General features: G+C 40.2%; 1 protein-coding gene across 2 annotated transcripts in view; it reads right to left on the bottom strand.

Annotated features, from left to right (window-relative positions):
* The window catches only part of atp8a2 (ATPase phospholipid transporting 8A2), a 450,298-nt gene that overhangs the window by 36,123 nt on the left and 399,822 nt on the right, over window positions 1-14,353 (bottom strand). The gene's annotated exons all lie outside the window — the stretch shown is intronic.

The raw sequence follows: 14,353 nt of genomic DNA, 5'->3' as shown, positions 1-14,353 counted from the left end.
TGGCCCAACAGGTCCAAGCTGAAGCTGCAGTGATAGTGCTCTAATTCACTTAAAAAAAAAAAATCAGTAGGCATCCTACTCTTCATTGCTGTCCAGTGACCTCTGCGAAAAGGGTGTATGCGGAGGTCCGGTGAGAGGGGGAAAGAAAAAAAAAAAATCGACATTGGCTGTAATGTCCAGCTACAAATACCCTAAAACTCACTGTCTATGATCATACATGAAAATGGTCACTAGAGTGAGGTACCTCATCATGAGTTAATACATTCAAGGTGGGGGGGGGGGGGGGGTGGGTAAAAGGAAATGGAATCAATGCCTTATCTGATTAAAAAAATACACAGTTCCTGATTGATAAGTGTTCAGAGCTATTTAGCATGATTGTTATTTTCTGGATCTTTTCTAACCTTCTTATCTTAAATTATTTCAGTTCTTGTATCTGAGATCACTTTAATGGGTTAGCCCAAACTCCCCTTAACTTCAAGAATGTGTTTTCTTGCCTTGAGATGTGGGTAAGCTTTCAGAACCTGTTGAAGAAAACAGCTAACCTTGCCTGATAACTGCTTTTAGCTAACTAGACTTATTTTATGCCTCCAAAACATCTCACTTCAGTCTTTGAAATCAACGCATCACATCAGACTTTCTTTTAAGTTAAAAACATTTTAAAAAATTATTCAACAAAAGATGAGAAGCACATAAGTAACAATCATTTAACACAGTTACCACATATATTTACAGCAAACATTCTTTCATCATAGGGGATACAATAATAAGACAGTATTTTTAAGAACTAAGCTAACTCTTTGTAAATAAATTTTAAAGAATACAATTTATTTTCCTAGAATTTCTTACTAGTGTGGGAGCCGAATCAGTCTACACTGTTCCTTGAAAATTCAAATGACTTTTTCTCTTTCAGGAGTTTCAACCTGATTGGATGTTTCTGGCCTCTCCCCGATTTCCATCGCTCCACCATTGGCAGCCGTGCCCTCAGTTGCCTAGACCCTAAGCTCTGGAATTTCCTCCCTAAACCTCTCCGCCTCTCCTTCTTTAAGATGCTCCTTAAAATCTACCTCTTTGACCAAGCTATTGGTCACCTGTCCCAAAATCTCTTTACGTGGCTCGGTGTCAAATTTTGTCTGGTAACACTCCTGTGAAGCGCCTTCAGACATTTTACTACGTTAAAGGCGCTACATAAATGTAAGTAGTTGTTGTTGTTTCAAACCGCCTCTTCAAAAAGTCTTATTTGAACAGAATCACTCTTTTTATATCACAGAAACGTGTTATGAGGACGTCCGGGATTACGAATATCCCACCAGTCAAATTCAAAGAGGAACCGTCAGTCATACACAAACAGGACCAATCATACAGCATTGATTAAATTTCAATTATCCCTCTCTCCAGACTATAAGCGATAAAACTTACAACACTATAATTGAAATAAGCCTGGTACAGGGACAGGTTATGTTACCCATTCACACTTCAGCATCATATTTGACCCTGAGCTGAGCTTCCGACCCCATATACTCTCCGTCACAAAGACCGCCTACTTCCACCTCTGTAACATCACTTAACTCCGCCCCTGTCGAAACCCAACTGCTGCTGGCCTCTCATCTTCCACACTCCCTAAACTTCAGCTCATCAAAAACTCTCCGTATACTAACCTACATCAAGTCCCACTCACCTATCATCCCTGTGCTCGCTGACCTATATAGGCTAACGGTCCACCAACACCTTCAATTTAAAATTTTCATCCTCATTTTCAAATCCCTCCATGGCCTCGCCCCTCTCTATCTCTCTAACTTCCTCCAGCCCTACAACCCTCCGAGAACTGTACGTTTTCCTCCAACTCTGGCCTCCTCCACTCCCTTCGCTCCACCGGAGAGGCTGATTCTAAAAACTGGGTCCAGAGGGAGTAGAGTGCTTTTACAGATTGCCAACTTGAACTAGGTGGGAAGAAGAGTGCTAGCTATAATTTGGGGAACGGGGGGGGGGGGGGGGGGGGAAGAAATAGTGATTCCCTCAATTCAAGCTGGGGGCTGGAAGTGACAGAGATACTGTTGAGGAAATAATGGTCTGGGTGGCGTGTTGAAAATCTACACGTTCTTTTGCTTTTTCTTTCTTAAAAAAAAATCTATCAATTGTGAAGTTCAAAAGTGGTTAAAATTAACCAGAATGCATTATTTTAATATAAAAACTTAAAATGTTTCAGGGGATTCTCCAGGAAATGCACCACTAAATTTGAGCCTTCAACATTTTGCTTTCATTCCCCCTCCAAGATTATAACCAAGTATGTTCCCTTTGGGAGGTTAGAGTAACAACTCTATTATGAAGGCAAAGTAGAGATTTTAATGACAATGACAGAATGACAAGCTCTGGACATATCTTTCTTCATCTCGTATTCATTCTGCATGCAAAGTATGAACTAATGTTAATCCCTCAGTGCCTGGCAATAATTATCTCTCCCACAAAATACAAGACAGTTCAACATTCAACTTGGAAAATACTGTAAAACCCAGCAAATTCATTATGCTTGTGCATCAGTTATTGGACTTATACTATTATGCTTTACTAAAAAAAAATGATGCAATTACATATGGAGTCTCATCTATATTAGCACGGTCTGATTTACTATAGATTTCTAAAATATGTTCAAGTGTTTTGTTCACCAAAAAAATTGGTAAGTGAGCTAACATGCTTCGGTCTAGTTTTATGAGCTCTCCTTGTAAACATTTATTGAGGTCCAAAATAGACTTGAAGATATGACTTAAACACCATGCTTTAGTGCAGTTTAAAAAAAAACTGTCTTCCAATTTTCTCCCCTTACCCCTTGTTACATGTTTAGGGTCTGCCTTAGATATTCTTATTCTATACTGCATTGCTTGTCACTCCTGTAAAGCAGTCTTAGGGTTTTATGTTTAGTGGTGTGCATATACTACCCAATATATAACTATATGATAGTGTAATCCAGGGGTGTAACAATAGGATCCCCTTGTGATCTATACTGGATATTCATGTCTTTTGCACGTGTTCTTCTTCAAACTTTTCGAAGGCAGACTGAGGAAACACTTACTAGGTCAAGGCCAGATAGAAAGAAACAAACAACTTGCATATATATATAGCACCTTTCATGAACTCGGTGTCCTAAAGCCCTCCACAGCCAATTAAGTACTTTTGAAGTGTAATTATTGTTAGAGTGTAAGGAAACATGACAGCCAATTTGCGCATAGTAAGGCCTAAAAAACAGCAATGAGATAAATTACCAAATATACTATTTTAGTGGTGTTAATTGAGGGATAAATGTTGGCCAGAAGAATTTCCCTGATCTTCACTGAATAGTGCCATGGGATCTTTTACGTCCCTGAAAGGGCAGACGGAGCAATTTAGCATCTCTGGAATCATTAAGCAGTTTTATTTCACATCAAATGAACATAGATAACAACAGTTATGATCTGACTCGATCAGTGCAACTTATCTTGGTGTAATAATGTAAAATAATGAACACACCACACTTCCCCCATTTCAGTGAGTCAGTCATCTTACTTTACAAACAAAATAACTCCTAACTAACCTGCTGCATTCTACGTGAGTCTGGTCAAACCTTACCTTTGCAGCTTTCTGTTTTTTTTTTAAAAACTGACTTATTTTTCAGCTTTTGTTGGGCCTGATTGACTGCTTGTGTGTCTGTCTGTGTTTTTGTTGCCCCCTGTTTATCACCCAATTGGAAGGCCTATTCCCAGACAACGCATGCTGAGCACCATAACTTGTGTCAATGCATTTTGCTTTAAAACCCCAACACTTAAAAGTAAATATTTTTCCAAAACCTTTCTGTAGAAAAATGGTCAATAAATTCTCATCGTATGACACCACTCCTCGCTTGAAAATGGCAACTCATGATGATATAGTTCCTCAGGCATTAGTGGCCTTCTAGTACTTGCCAAAATTCCATTCTCCATCCGTGACCTCAAAGCAACAACAGGCCACCTTGACCCTGGGGCTACTGCAATCCAAACTCAATTCTGTCTTCAACTGACGCAGAAAAATACACTTCCAGTATGGGTTGTTGGTTTGCCATTGGGGACCCTTACAGACTTTATTCCTCCTTAGCCCAGGGATGCTGGAGACAACTATTGTGCCTCCACTACTGCCCTAACTGAGAATGGCTAATTCACACAGACCAGGGATTGAATCTGGGACCTTCCTGGTCCATGGACCTAAACGTAACACCATGCATAAGGTAGACTTATTTTCTTCTTCAAATCCAAAGAGACAGGAAGTAGTTCTCTGAAAAATATATGACTGGATATACTCCGGGGCCAAAAAGCTAGCAGCTTATAAAACAATATGATATAAGGCTATAAATGCATTCTTCATGTAAGCTGTAGGTCTGACTGACTTACCTGACTGGGACCTAAATTTACCTGTTGGCACTGTCTGTTCATTAATCTGTGGCAGATAACGCTACAGCACCAGGAAGTAAAATAATGCCTGGGATACCACAAAGAACCTATTATAATAATTTTTAAAAATCTGCTGTATATGATTATAATTGTATTCTCAGATGCTCAAAAGCTCCTCCACCAATTAAATGTAGAACTGGAATTTCCTGCAACATTCAAGATTTAAGATGTCATCGTTATTTTATTTCCTGAGGGACCGAATCATACATTATGAATCGCTGCTATATATTACTGTCTTCTCACTAACTACATTTCCAGCAATTGTATTTAGAATAAACGGATATACTCAGTATTATTCCATAATACAGAGTGAATGATGCTCGCAGCGTTAGATCAGGGGGTTTTCTTGCCACTGAGGGGTTTTAATTAATGCATGGTCAAATTCAAAGATCAGCCATGCCTGGGTCATTATTCCTTGATAATGTCTCATCAGTACTGGTAAAGGAACCAAGAACAGAACTAAAATATTCAATTTAAAGACATGTGTAATGCAATGAAAGCCCAACTACTTTGTAGCTAAAATCTCTTAGCAAGTGACTGGTGCTGAATCTTCGTATCATCCAGCAACCCCATCTCTAACTTCACAAGTAGGATTATGCTCTCTCAGTGTCTCAGTTTGTACATGAACAGTCGGGCAAGGTTTAATTCCCAATTAGATAACTGGTTTGAGGCAAGGCAGTAGTACAGATGCTACAGGTAGCCATAGCATTCCTGAGATTTTTAAAAATCAGGCAGGGTCTCTCCTCTGGTCAGTATCCAGTGACCACTGTTAGAAAGTATATGTGTGTGGCTATGGGATCACATTGTGTGGCAACATATTTATACAATGGGGAAGAACTAATGCCAGTTGTTAAATTTTTTAAATCGTTGCTATGAATAAAGGGAAATGAAATAGCTGACAAGTCTACCTTTTATATGGATAATATCATCACAATTGTGTCATAATGCACTGGTACACTGGCAGTTGGGGAGGGGAGGGAGTAATGTGGTGTTTAGCTCTTTCAGAGACTACTGGTTCAAAGGTAATTGCTTTTGAACAATCTTCCCACGTTTGAGCCAGTTCCTTTGTGTTCAAGTGGTTATGTTTTGTAGTTTGATACTTTCATCCTTCAATAAAATGAAATTTGACTTGAGGAGGGTGATAGCAACCGTGGGAATTCTGGCCATAGAGCTCAGCTGGCGATGGTCAAGAAATAGTTTTGCAAATAGCAGTCTCTTGCTGGTGTAATTACACTCTTTATAATCCAAAGCCGCAGTACAAAGTGCCATACTTAAATGTCAGAAAAAATATACCGCCACAAACTAACTGGGCAACATTTACTCAGTAACAGCAGACTTGCTATCTATTTTCTACAGTTGACATCAATTAGAATGAGGTTAACTGGCTGCCAACAAGGTGACTGGGTAAACAAATACTGAGATTGAAAGGTAAGGTAACTTATTTAATATATACAAACATGGCTGGCTGCAGAAATATGCAAACATTTATGACCCTTACGAACAAATATCCTGGAAACAAAACAAGGATTCAGCAGCAGGCAGGATCATGCCCACCCATTTTGCGAGAAGTTATCCTACACTGATGCTATTAGTCAGTTAGCTTCTGTGTCAGCTGTACATTTACTAGGGCAGATTTTCCACTGGATGTACACCGGTTCCCCACCCCTTCTAGGATTTGCTGCCAGAAGTGATGTTGGGTGGGCGCACTTAAATGATATTCAAGGATTGGGAACGACACCACAAATGTATCAGTACTCCAGTACATGTTGGATCCTCTCCCCTTTCGTGCATCACTCTTGGATCCATCTATCAACCCTCCCAAGTAAAATTTATACAGTGACCTCTCGCAGATATCATAGTTTGCCTCTTCTCTTTCTTTCTGCCAGCATCAGCACAATTTTGATGTCACTAAAAACTCAATACCAAATTTTTTTAAACTGCTAAACATATGATAGCGGTTACATTTTATCGCTCCTCAGTTGGTTAGAAGGGATATTTACTTGTAATTAGCGCTAAGAAGCTGAAGCAGGATATAAAGAACACACAATTATATAGAAATATACAGACTAGAAAAGTCCATTGTGATCTATCTGCCTAATCCCAACATTTAATAAAGTACCATTTGGTAGTCTATCTCTTGTAGCTCTCAATTACTTCTTCACCCATAAAAGTGCTTCGCTCTCTCTTGAATTTGCTGAAACCATCTGCAGAACACTCAAACCACTGATGTAGTTTACCCCGTAAAACTACCTCAGAGTCAAAAGGTCAAGCTCCACTCCAGAAGTGTGACCTCTTGTGCATACCCCCTCCCTGTGCCTCACCATTGGTAGCCATGCTTTCAGTCATCTAAGCCCCACACTCTGGAATCCCCATCTAAACCCCTCCAACTCTTTGACTTCCCTCTCCTCTTTTAAGACTCTTCTTAGAACCCACTTCTTTGACCTAGCTTTTGATTACCACTGCTAATATTTCCTTCTCTGGCTTGGCATCTTATTATGTCTGATCTTGTGAAGCATCTTGGGATGTTTTTCTACATGAAAGGCACTATATAAATGCCAGTTGTTTTTGTTGTTATTGAGATATTAGGTAGATGTAAAAGATCCCATGGCACTATTCGAAGAAGAGCAGGGGAGTTCTCCTGGTGTCCTGGACAACATTGCCATCTGTGGGACCTTGCTGTGCAAAATTTGGTTGGTGCGTTTCCCTACATTACAACAGTGACTACAATTCAAAAGTACTTAATTGGCTAAGAAACACTTTAGGATATCTTGAGGTCGTGAAAGGCACTATATAAATGCAAGTTATTTCTCTCTGACAGACAATATCGTGTGACAATCATTTAATATTTTTATGTATTATATACATGGGTCTGCTACATAGTACCTGTTTGCATAACCAGTTTTTTTTGGTGGCTATAGCAAACCCTCCCTCCCCTCAGACCCACAGCTATTGCTCTCCAATGTTTTACTATCTTAAATTGCGCAAATTTATTACTTGATTTCTGAACAAAAAAATCAGTTAAAGTAGATGCCGAGAAAGGAAATATCTGGTTTGAGGCCAGTTTATGAAATATTATTCCAATGAAACCTGCAGTCCGCGACTCCTGAGTAAAGTGCATTTCAGAAAGTTCTGTCCATGACTTAAGAATGAATTACTTCCACAGGCATGGACCTAAAGCCTCACAGAATCAGCCCAATAATCCCTGCATCTGTTCTATGTCCAATACTGGCCAACTGTGGGAATTTACAAATGCCTGCTGTCAGCATTCTTACAGATGAGTAAACATGCAATAGCCAGTATCTGTGTCTCAAGTGATTTCAGCTGGAAACTCTGGACAGGAACTGTGCTCTGACTAGTAGGCCTCAGAATGCAGAGAAAGCAGCTGTTTCATGCCTGTTCAGCATAACCTGGCATAAATACAAAAAAAGTCTCCACCTTAATCCCATCCTCTTTGTTACATTCTACCACTTCACTTTCTCTTTTCGCTGTGAGTACATGTTGCCCCAAGCTATTATCTTCTGCAGACCTGTTGTCCTTACAACTCCCAAGTTCACTCAAGAAGGGTTGTTATTTGTGTAGGACAGAGTTAGTTCCATCAGTGTTTTTCTTCCCCCAAGATCAAAGGATTAATTTCTCTAACTGCTCCAACCAGCAGCTCGATCTAAGAGTTGGTAACACTCATTCCATCGGTGAAGGCAACTGAACATGAATGACTGTCAAAGCTGGAAGCTGAACTTACATCTTTGTGGTTGAGAGGACACAACTTCACTGCAACAGACTCTGGGTTGCCCCGACTTGAGGAAATCAGTTAATAATTGCAGTTTCTATCTGTAAAGTGATTCTTCTTGTAACTGTGAAGCAGCAGCAACACACTTTTACAAAAGAAACTGTCATAATAACAGCAAATTCCTGTGCATAAACAAGGTGAAAACTGTCATTCTTCACAAACACATTGCCTCACAGCACATTCACCTTTCTAACAAGCAGTTGTTTTGTTGTCTGACTCAATGTTCTTCTAAAAGGCTGTCTATTCACTAATGAGCACTCCTGGGGGTAAAATTCAGATAGTGGCTATTGGTTAGAGGTTCTATCATTTTTTGTACTGATTTGGTTGCAGTTCCATTTTTCATGAGAATTTTAACTATCCAAAACCAGAAAAAAGTTGTACAATAATCATGAAGCACATTCTGGGGAATCTCATTGTGAGTCATTACTGCTGATCAAATCACCTAATTACATGTGAAAAATTGTCACACTGTATTAGGACCAAAAAAAAAATCTAAGAAGGGTTTTTCAAAAGGCCACAGTCAAAATACTAATTCTTAGCAACCAGCATCAACTATAATGGTGAAAAAGGATACAATGCACATGTGCTTTAGAATATATCTCTGGTTACAAGGAAAAAATATTCAGGTTTACTGAAAACTCTTTAAATGAGACAGACTGTAATATCCAGAAACAAAGCAAAAATGGTCACTCAGATCAAAGTATATAAGTGAAAACGGCAGCAGTTAATCATTGACAAATTGGAGTTTGCTATAACACTACAAGAAATACCAGAATAGAAAATACTGTGATAGTACCCTCTCCTCAATCACTGAATTTAATTATTATGCTGAGCAAAAACTATGGAAATTTAGTGTGGGAAATTGGGATGTGGATTTGGTTAATCAAAACATTCTCGTTCAACACATCTTTCAACAAGACTGCACAGCTGTCTGTCTTAGACATGTTTGAGCCCCAAAGAGCAATCTGCAGTACCCTTATATCCCTTAGCAGATAATGATCCTGTTAAAACTTGGACTGACAGCGATATGCTTTGGGGAAACGGTAGTGCTGAAGTGACTGTGCTTCAACTAATGAATTTAATCAAGTGGAAGAAAGGGAGGCCCAGGACTTTCAACAGAGTGAAGGATATTAAATTGTAGAATAAACAGATGGTTTATTGTGCTGCCCACTAAAATAATTTTTTCTTTAAAATAAATCTAAACACAATGCTACTTATTAGACTAACTTAAAAGAAACTCCAGCAAAGGGGTCGATACAACATTTTAAATGCACTTTATCCCTTCATCTTCATTTTTTTCTGCCCCTGGAGGAGTGAAGAAAAGAATGGTTACCAAATGCCTAATTCCCAACTTCAGTCTGATCAGGAGCAACATTTTGATTGACAGCACTAGCTCTAATGATGTCTCCCGTTGGGATCGCGTCCGTCTGCCAGCATTGGGCAGAAGTAGATTTGAATGTCTTTAGCACAATCTGGAACAATGATGAAGGAAATAGTGCTGACTGCATTGCAGGCATCTACTTACAATAGTTAAATGGAAATGCTTGCAGGATACATCATCAGAGCACAAGCCGCCAAACATAAATGACATTGAATGGCTACATACAAGGAGCTTGGAGTCTGAAAGCAATTTTACATCAAATAAGAACAATAAAGGAATAGGCTCTCCTGAATTGTTGTTCACTGGAGCTTTCCTTCCAATGGATGTAAGTGACTAAAATCCCACTTCAAGAGGGATTTAAAAGATCTGCGATGTTAAATCTCTTGGACGAAGCTCGTTTCATCAGTGGATGTCTAATTCTTCCTATTTTCACCATTTTGCAAGTTATTTGTCTCCCTACTCCTTTAAGTTCCTCCCCTCTCTTCTCTTCTTAGAACACAAGATGGTGGTTATTGCGCTCCCATTAAGCACCTTGGGACGTTTAACTGCATTAGTGCGAATAAATGCAAGTTGTTGTTGTTACCATAAGATTATAAGAGATAGGAGCAGGAGTAGGCCATTAGGGCGTTCGAGCCTGCTCCGCCATTTAATGAGATCATCATGGCTGATCTGATTTTTACCTCAACTCCACTTTCCCACCTTTTCCCCATATCCTTTGACTCCCTTGCTGATCAAAAATGTGTCTAACTCAGTCTTGAATGTATTCAATAACTCAGCCTCCATAGCTTTTTGGGGTAAAGAATTCCAAAGATTCACAACCCTCTGGGAGAAGAAATTCCTTCTCATCTCCGTCTTAATGGGCGACCCCTTATTCTGAGACTATGCCCCTAGTTTTAGATTCCCCCATGAGGGGTAACATCCTCGCAGCATCGACCCTATCGAGTCCCTTCAGAATCTTATATGTTTTAATAAGATCTCCTCTCATTCTTCTAAACTCCAATGAATATAGACCCAACCTGTTCAATCTTTCCTCATAAGACAACCCTTTCATACCCGGAATCTCTCCCAGTCTTCTGCTAATGTCTCTTATGAGTTGGGCACTAAGATGGCAGAGGTTGATATGCCCTGCAACATTCTTTTTCTTTCTATCTTTGGTGTCATCAAATGCCTTGGATGAGGCCAGGAATTCAGCATTTGAAGAATAGTGGAGGGAGAACTTACATCCGGCTACTGAAATGGTACAGTTAGAATCATAGAATAATACAGCACAGAAGGAGGCCATTCAGTCCATTGTGCCTGAGCCAGCTCTTTGAGCGAGCTATCCAATTAGTCCCACTCCCCTGCTCTTTCCTCATAGCCCTGCAAATTTTCCCCCTTCAAGTATTTATCCAATTCCCTTTTGAGAGTTATTATTGAATCTGCTTCCACCACCCTTTCAGGCAGTGCATTCCAGATCATAACAACTTACAGCGTAAATTTTTTTCCCCTCATGTCGCCTCTGGTTCTTTGTACAACTTTTCCAGCTCTGCTGCTTGCGTATGTATAACAGACTGACTTGCACAGTTTTCCATGCTATAACTTATTTTTGTTGCGTTTGTGTGTTACCTACACTTTTCCATAATGATAACTCATCAGTAAAGCCCGAAGAAAACCTTATGAAGAGAAAGTGTCCATTACAAATAAGACTTGATTAACATAGGAAACAACAAAAGAGAGGTAACAATTTGTCAATGTTAGAATTTTGTGTTAATATTAGCAGAAACATTGTGATCTAAAAACTATGAAATATTATGAATTAATAATTAGGTCCAAGGGAAAATAGGCCAGAATTGTGAGATCCACATGGGACTAAAGGTTCAAGATCCTGAAACAAGCAATGGCTGGGACAGGATATCACAGACTACATGGATAACAAGTAGTGTGCATAACTGTCAAAAGCACAGAGGTGGCAGCTGTCCCAGCAGTCGTGACAATGTACATTGATCAGATGGCAGTATTTACTCTCTGAAGGTGCATAAGAGTCCATGGGAACATAGCATATGAACAGGTTGGAAAAGCTAGCACAATTCTTTGCTATTAGTGGAGCTAATATCACAGGCAATAATGTGACATTACAGATAGATTTTACATATAGATGACAGGCATATGCCAGCAAAAGCACCCAGTCTTATCTAAAACTAGCCAGTAACATTCATTTGAGGGTAGAACAAGGTGACAGTTAGCTTGACCAGTACCGTCAATACTTGGCTGATAGCTGTTGCCAGCCTTGGCTCATTGGTAGCACACCTGCCTCCCAGTCAGAAAATCATAAGTTCAAGACCCACACCAGAAACCCGAGCACATAATGTCGGATGACAATTCAGTGCAGTACTGAGGGAGTGCTGCACCATCAGAGATGCCATCTTTTAGATGCAATGTTAAACCGAGGTCCTGTCTGCCCTCTCAGGTGGACAGAAAAGATCCCATGGGACTATTTGAAGAGCAGGAGAGTTCTCCGGGTGTCCTAGCCAACACTTATCTCTCAACCAATACCACCAAAGCAGTTTATCAGTGCACAAATTGGCTGACGCATTTGCCTATAACAGTGACTACATTTCAAAAGTACTTAATTATCTGTGAAGCACTTTGGAATGGACAAGCACCATATAATTGCAAGTTCTCCCATGCTATTTATACTGTACGTTACAAGCCAGTTTGCAAATATAAATGGTACTAGTTGATCGTCTGTTGTATTGCACTTAGGGAGTCAAGGCCAAGTGTAGTCTTTAGCTGAAGCAGGTTAAAGGGCGGGGGACAATTGCAAATTTGCAAAGCACAGTATAAATGAAGCATCAGAAGACATTCGATGGGTTCTCCCTCATGGATCATGAAAATAAAGCGCAGCCTGCTCTGGCATTGAGTCACACAGGTGAGACCAGGTTCGGCCCCGAGTCTGTGTCGAGTTACCTGGTCTCAGCTGGTGCAATGGTGGAGTTGGTACAACCTAACTCAGTGGACTTTAGTTACGTGGATAGACTGGAGAAGCTGGGGTTGTTCTCCTTGGAACAGAGACGGTTGCAAGAAGATTTGATAGAGGTATTCAAAATTATGAAGGGTCGAGACAGAGTAGATAGAGAGAAACTGTTCCCATTGATGGAAGGGTCAAGGACCAGAGGACATAGATTTAAGGTGATTGGCAAAAGAACCAAAGGTGACATGAGAACATAAGAACATAAAAGAGATAGGAGCAGGAGTAAGCCGTTTGGCCCTTCGAGCCTGCTCTGCCATTCATTGAGATCTTGGCTGATCTGATTCTGGCCTCAACTCCATGTTCCTGCCTGTTCCCCATATCCTTTGACTCCCTTGCTGATCAAAAATTTGTCTAACTCAGCCTTGAATATATTCAATGACTCAGCCACTACCACTCTTGGGGGTGAAGAATTCCAAAGGTTCACAACCATCAGAGAAAAAATGTCTCCTTATCTCCGTCTTAAACGCGCGACCCCTTATTCTGAGACTATGCCCCCAGTTCTAGATTCCCCTCTATGAGGGGAAACATCCTCTCAGCATTTACCCTGTCAAGCCCCCTCGGAATCTTATACGTTTCAGTAAGATCTCCTCTCATTCTTCTAAACTCCAATGAGTATAGGACCAACCTGCTCAATCTTTCCTCATAAGAAAACATTTCCATACTCAGAATCAACCTAGTGAACCTTCTTTGAACCTCCCCCAATGCAAGTATATCCCTTCCTTAAATAAGGGCACCAGAACTGTATGCAGTACTCTAAGTGTGGTCTCACCAGCACCCTGTACAGTTGTAGCAAGACTTCCCTGCTTTTATACTTCATCCCCCTTGAAATTAAGGCCAATATTCCATTTGCCTTCCCAATTACCTGCTGCACCTCTATGCTAACTTTTTGTGTTTCATTTATGAGGACACCCAAATCCCTCTGCACTGCAGCATTCTGTAGTCTTTCTCCATTTATATAATATTTTGCTTTTTTATTTTTCCTACCAAAGTGGATGACTTCACATTTTCCGACATTATACTCCATCTGCCAAATTTATGCCCACTCGCTTAACCTATCTACATCTCTTTGCAGACACTTTGTGTCTTCCTCACAACTTACTTTTCCACCTATCTTTGTGTCATCAGCAAATTTGGCAACAGTACATTCGCTTCCTTCATCCAAATCATTGATATAGATTGCAAATAGTTGAGGCCCCAGCACTGATCCCTGTGGCACCCCACTAGTTACAGACTGCCATCCTGAAAATGACCCCTTTATCTCCACTCTCTGTTTTCTGTTAGTTAGCCAATCCTCTATCCATGCTAATATATTACCCCCAACACCGTAAGTTCTTACCTTGTGCAGTAACCTTTAATGTGGCACCTGATCGAATTCCTTTTGGAAATCCAAATACACTACATCTACTGGTTCCTCTTTATCCACCCTGCTCGTTACTTCCTCAAAGAACTGTAATAAATTTGACAGACACGATTTCCCTGACATAAAACCATGTTGACTCTCCTTGATTTTATTTTGAGTCTCTAAATGTCCCGCCAATAATTCCTTAATAATCGATTCTAGCATTTTCCCAATGACAGATGTTAAGCTAATTGGCCTATAGTTACCTGCTTTCTGTCTCCCTCCTTTCTTGAACAGGGGCGAGGAAAAACTTTTTTACACAGCGAGTGGTCAGGATCTGGAATGCACCACCCAGGGGGCGGTGGAGGCAGATTCAATCATGGCC

This window comes from Heptranchias perlo, chromosome 6 (genome assembly GCF_035084215.1).
Source record: "Heptranchias perlo isolate sHepPer1 chromosome 6, sHepPer1.hap1, whole genome shotgun sequence".
NCBI classification, from domain to species: Eukaryota; Metazoa; Chordata; class Chondrichthyes; order Hexanchiformes; family Hexanchidae; genus Heptranchias; species Heptranchias perlo.
This window is presented reverse-complemented; position numbering and strand designations above follow the sequence as displayed.